The sequence below is a fragment of the Crocuta crocuta genome, unplaced genomic scaffold (genome assembly GCF_008692635.1).
Source record: "Crocuta crocuta isolate KB4526 unplaced genomic scaffold, BGI_CrCroc_1.0 scaffold248, whole genome shotgun sequence".
NCBI classification, from domain to species: domain Eukaryota; kingdom Metazoa; phylum Chordata; class Mammalia; order Carnivora; family Hyaenidae; genus Crocuta; species Crocuta crocuta.
Window position 1 is genome coordinate 5,272,015 of NW_027532409.1, and position 6,594 is coordinate 5,278,608.

The window sequence follows — 6,594 nt, forward strand, 5'->3', positions numbered from 1 at the left end:
CAGGAGGGGCAGCCAGAGACAGGCCTGGGAAGGAGGGGGGCTGTGGGGAGAAGGGGCCGGAGGAGAAAGAGAGGGTGTTTTAAGAAAGAAGAAACAGGCTGGGGGGGGTGGTACCCACGTTGACAGGATCCAGGCCGAGTGGAAGGATTAGATTTAAACAATACCTCAGTGTTGGGCCTCGCTGCCTGAGGTGAATTAATTAAGTCCTCAGCGGGTAACTTTATCCCCGTGTCCTGGGTGAACCTCATGGGGTCCCGAACGTTCCCGGGGAGGGCGGGTTGCGTCCTGCCCGGGGTCCCCAGCAGTTGTTCCACTTAACTGTGGCCAATGTTGTAAGCCCCCCAAGAGGGTGAGTGGGCAGGCGAGACGCTGAGAGCCTTCGGGAAGCCAGCTTGGGGGATGGAAAGTGAGGCTGGGCGCGGGGCCGGGGAGAGCTAGCTGCAGAAGCTTCCCCGGGGAGGAGAGGAGAGGGAGGTGGAGGCAGAGGTGCTGGGTTGGGAGCGGTTGAGAATTGTTATGGGCAGAGAAAAAAGAGCCAGCAGAGAGGGAGAAATCAGAGGGAGGAGAAGCAGGGGGGTGAGGCCCAAGAGGAGACCGGCAAGGGACAGCTGGCTGGCCTTAGACGTGAGAAGGTGCTGGCAGACCTCTCTGGAGCCGGGAGGGGGGCAGTGGCGGGAGCCAGTGCCGCACAAAGGCCTCTGTTTTCTCTGTTGAGCAGGGCCCAGGTTGCCTGCCTGGCCCAGGGGAACAGGAGGCGAAGGGAGGGGGGCTCACGCAGCAACAGCTGCTGCAGGATGGAAAGGGAGAGGGTTTGGGGACCACTCAAGGGGCCGCTGAGCTGCATTTAAGACCCAGCTGAGGCTGAAGAAAATGAATCTGTGTTGGCGCCAATCAGCGTGGGGATGTGATTTTCGCCTGCTGCACTTGGCGGCCCAGAGGCCGAATGGAGAAAACAGATGGTTTTCTTAGTTCCCGATCCTCTACCATCTCGCTTAGTCTGCCCAGCAAAGCTGGCCTCCTTGGACTTACAGATGAGGAAACTGAGGTCCAGGGAGGGGAGACCACATGCCTAGGCAATGTAACAAGTGACTGGCAACTGGACTTTCTGCCTGGGGACCCCCAGTGGCCCTGCACACTTCCGCCCCCACACACTGTGAAGAGTGCTCCCAGTCCTCCACCCCGAACCCTCATGGAGCCCACTGCCTTGTGTTCCCCAAACTGCGCGGTCCACCTGCTCCCTAAAACCTCGCTGAGAGGGACCAGGAGGAAACAGAGGCTCAGAGATGGCACATGACCCGTCCAGGGTCACACAGCATTGTTGAGATGTCAATTCTCCCCAAATTGATGTATAGACTTGACACAATTGCAATCAGAATCTTAGCTGGCTTTTTGTAGAAATTAATGAACAGACTCTAAAATGGACATAGAAATCAAAGAACTAGAACAGCCAAGACAACTTTGAGAAAGAAGAACAAGGTAGGAGGACCCGTGCTACCTAATTTCAAGACTTGCTAAAACCTACAGTGATCAACACAATGTGATATTGGCCTGTGGATAAATGGAACATAATATAGAGTCCAGAAATAGAACCACATATATATATATAGTCAATTGATTTTTGACAAGGGGGCTGAGGCAATTCAACAGGGAAAGGATCATTTTCCGCAAATGGTGCAGGAACAATCAGAAACCCTTATGAAAAAAAGTGAACCTCAGCTGTTACTTACCTCACACCATATCCAGAATATATAAAGAAGGGGTAAATACTGGGCTCAATACTCACACTGACTTTTTTAAAGATATGAACAGATACTTCACCATAGAAGATATATGAATGGCAGATAAGCATACGGAAAGATGCTCAACATCATTAGCTATTTAGGAGATGCTAACTAAAACCATAATAAGCTACCACTGTACACCCGCTAGAATGGCTACAGTTAAAAAGACTGACAATATCAAATGTTGACAATAGTGTAGAGCAACTGGAACGCTCATACATTGCTAGTGGGAGTATTCAAAGGTACGACCACTTTGAAAAACTTTTTGGCTGCTTCTTATAAAGTTAAACATTCATTAACCATTCAATCTAACAATTCCTGTCCTATATATTCACCCAAGCTAAATGAAAGCATATGTCTACGCAAAGACCAGCTCTCAAACATCATAGCAGCTCTATTCATAATCGCCTAAAAATAGGAAAAACAAGTGTTCACCAACATGCAAAAGGACAAATACATTTTTATATATTTACACAATGGAATAGTCATAAAAAAGAACAATCTATTGATGCATGCAACAACATGGATAAAACCCAAAAATATCATGCTGAGCAAAATTAGCGAGAAGCAAAACAATGTGTACTACATGATTTCATGTATATGTAACACAGGGAAATGCAAATCTAATCTATAATGACAGAAGAGATTACTGGTTACTTGAGGCAGAGAATGTGGGAGATTGGTTGTAAAGAGACATTGAGGGAAGTTTCTGGGGGATGGAACATTCTATATCTTGATTGTAGTGGTGGGTACATTGCTGTAGATTTTGTCAAAACTCACCAAAATGTACACTTAGAACATGTGCATTTCATGTATGTAAGTTACACCGTGATTATTTAAAAATATTACTGGGGTGCCTGGGTGGCTTAGTTGGTTAAGCATCTGACTTCAGCTCAGGTCATGATCTCACGGTTTGTGAGTTCAAGCCCCACATCGGGCTCTGTGCTGTCAGCTCAGCCCCTGGAGCCTGTTTCAGATTCTGTATCTCCCTCTGTCTCTGACCCTCCCCTGCTCATGCTGTCTCTCTCTCTCTCTCTCTCAGAAATAAATAAAAAACAGTTTTAAAAATTTGAAATATTATTAAATTTGTCATCATGAGAAAAAATAGAACTGTGGGGCTTCCCTTATACTTACTTTATAGTTTATCAGTTGTTTTTATTTATTGTTGAGGTAGAAGAGCCATAATCTTGGAGCCTCTGAAGACCTTAATCCAGCCCTGGAGAGCTAGTCAGGGCCAGATACCTGAGGGTCTTGAATGCCAAGTATAGTGGTTTTAAGATATGTCTATAAATTCTTTGGCACTCCTCCCTTCAAGAGGCAGGGCCTAATTCCCCTCTTCTGAATGTGGATTAGATTTAGTGACTTGCTTCTTACAATAGAATAAAGCACAGGGCACCTGAGTGGCTCAGTTGGTTAAGCGTCTGACTTTGGCTCAGGTCATGATCTCATGGGTTGTGAGTTCGAACTTCACGTGGGGCTCTGTGCTGACAGCTCAGAGCCTGGAGCCTCCTTCGGATTCTGTCTCCCTCTCTCTCTGACCTTCCCCTGCTCACGCTCTGTGTCACTCACTCAAAAATAAGCATTAAAAATTTTAAAAAACACAATAGAATAAAGCAGGAGTGATATATAGGATTTTGAGGACAGGTCATAAAAAGCACTGCAGCTCTTCTCCCTCTCTGTCTCCCTCTCTCCTTCTCTCTCACCATTTCCTCTGGGGGAAACCAGCTGCCGTGTCCTGAGACACTTCAGGACCCCTCTGGAGAGCCCACATGGTGAGGAACTGGGCCCTCCTGCCAACAGCCATCTTGGAAGCAGGTCTTCCAGCCCCAGCCAAACCTTCAGTTCACCAGAGTCCCAGCCGTTAGCCTGACCACACCGCCTGAGGGAACCTGAGCCAGAACCACTCAGGCTGCTCCAGGATTTCCGACCCTCAGAAACTGTGCGAGAGAATAAATATTTTTTGTGTTGTGCTGCTTAGTTTGGAGGGAATTTGTTATGTAGTAAAAGATATCACACAAATGAAGAAGTTCGGAATTTCTCCTAGAGGCATTGAGGAGTTGGAACGTGTTAGAGAAAGGGAGTGACACAGAAATGGCTGGACTTAGGGAGAAGTCTCTTGGTCCCAGAGTGGAGAAGGGATTGGAGTCATGGGGTCTGGAGAATATTAGACAGAGGCAAATGTCTGCAGCTTGGTCTCTATGCCACTGGCTGAGTCAGGGAATTGCCCTCTGGGCAGAGGAAACAGCATGTGCTAAGATACGGAGGTCAGATGTTTCCAAGTGTCAAGGGCAATGGGTACATATGGCAAGTGAGCTCGTTAGCCCAAGCGTGGATGGGCAGTGAGATGCTTAAGGCCTGGTCCGGCCTCCACACCCATTCCCACCCAGTCTTGACCAGCACCAGCTGTTGCTCCAGGGTGTGTTGGACACTTCCAGAAACGCAGCTCAACTTGAATCCCCGGTGAGCCCCATAGTTGTGCTGGCTCCACCCCCACTGGGGGAGTGGTAGTGAGCATGTAAACAAAATATCCTGCCCTCATCAAGTTTTCATGTTAGTGATGAGAGACAGGTAATGAGCAAACTTTAAAATAAATATATTGTGCACAGGGTTATGAGGATTACAGGTGGGGGGGGCGGTTGTGATTCTAAGTAAGGGACCACCTACTTAGAATTCACTGAGAAGGTAACATTTGAGCAAACTCATCTGAAGTAAGCAAGTTATCCACATGGGTATCAGGAAAAACACTATTCCTGGTAGAGAGAACAGCCAATGCAAAGGCCCTGAGATGAGTTAATCTTTGAGACAAAAATCAAAGTTCAGGTAGGCTGCAGGGGCTATAAGTTGAGGGGCAAGGTACCTGAATAAAAAAACTATGTAGAAAAATTGTTCCAGCAATCTAGAAGGAGGTTCTCTTGAGTCATGAGTAAGTGCAAGGTTATAGGTGTGTAGGGTGAAACCTCACAAGGCCAGGCCAAGCAAGACTGGGGAGTTTTAAGCTGAACAATTCCTAGAGGAATTGTTCATACAGGGTGAGTATGCCTACAAGCATTGACTAGCGAGAGCTTGAGTCCTTGATGACAATCTGGGTCACTCACTCATCTCTTAGTAGAAGGGATAAACTATCCCATGAGTGAAGGTCACTGTGAACCCATCCTAAGAGAGCTTTAAAAATGAACCTCGGGGTGCCTGGGTGGCTCAGTCAGTTAAGCGTCCAACTTCAGCTCAGGTCATGACCTCACAATTCGTGAGTTTGAGCCCCAGGTTGGGCTCTGTGCTGACAGTGCAGAGCCTGCTTCAGATCCTGTGTCTCCCTGTCTTTCTGTTCCTCCCCCACTTGTGCTCTGTCTCTTGAAAACAAATTTTTTTAATGAAAATAAAAATGAACCTCAAAACATTCAAAGTAATTAGCAAGTAATTTACTTGTATGTCACATCACCAGCAGTAGCATCATATTCACAATATCCAGCACCCAATAAAAAATTCCTAGACAGGCCAAGAAGCAGAAAAATATGACTCATAACAAGAAGAAAAATCCATAAACAGAAAGAGATCCAAAAACAACAGAGATGGTATAAGAAGAAGGCAAGAATGTTAAGGGGGCTTTTTATCTATGTATTTAAAAGAAAAGGGCCATCTTTCTTCTAAGCAAAAGTAAACTCAAACCAGAGCTCATGACAAGAACAGAGTAAGTGCTGGATTTGGGGCTCCACCGCAGCCTCAGCGGGGCACCCTCATGCAGTGTGAACCCTGAACAACCACGGGCAACGGCCCTGGAGCACCCTGTTCAAGGAACACCAAGAAGGCTGTGTGGCTGGAGCAGCACAAGCAAAGGGAAAGTGAAGTGGTAGGAGCTGAAGGCAGAGACGTAGCAGGGATACGTAACAGGGAGATAGACGAGGTAAGGCCCAGGGGCCGTGGTGAGGATATTAGCTTTTACTCTGAGTGGCACGGGAGCCATAGGAAGCTGTGAGCAGATCTATGGTCCCCCGGAAGCTAATGGAAGATGGAGGAGAATGGTTGGTTCTGCAGTGAACCAGACGTGACACTGGGCCCTGGCCAGAGGCACGGGTTGAAGGGATTGGGATTAGAGGGGTCTCAGAGCAGCCCCTAGGAGGCAGACTGGGCAGGGAGTAGGGACAGATGGCGGTGGGCAATGGGGAAGGAGGAGTCAGGCCAGAGTTGGGGCCCCTGGCTACAGCCCCAGCACACAGTGGCACTCAGTGGTAGATGGCAAAGAGACACATTCCAGGCTACAAGGAGGACACAGTGGCTTTGAGTCACATGTGGACGGATCCAGCCAACGCTGGCTCCAAGTCTATGGCTGGAGGGAAAGGAAGCAAAAGAAGGGATCTGGGCTGCCGAAGGCGTTGGGGGATATCAGCACAGAGGGCAGGGGTGGGCTCGTCTGGGGAGTGTGCGGACAGTGAGAGAAGAGGAGGGAAAGGAAGAGAGATAAGACAGACAGACGCTGCCCAGAGTTCACCCAGCATGCTGTGGACAGATGGATGGATGGGAAGACAGACGAAGAGTCCATGAGGGTGGTAATGGTGGAGAAAGAGGGAGCCAGCCCTGGCCATGCCTGGGAGACACACGGCCCATCTGCACTTGCCCGTGTGCATCCACACCCAGACACACGCACGGTAGGGCACAGAGAGAGCGAGAGAAAAGTCCACAAGCCCCAGAAAGAGAAAAGGAGTGAGGGGAAGTTCAGCAGGGATGTCCATGCATGTGCGTGCGCGCGTGAGTGTGCATGCACGCACACACACACACAATGACACACACAGCGGGAATGATGCACAAACAGCAAACTCAA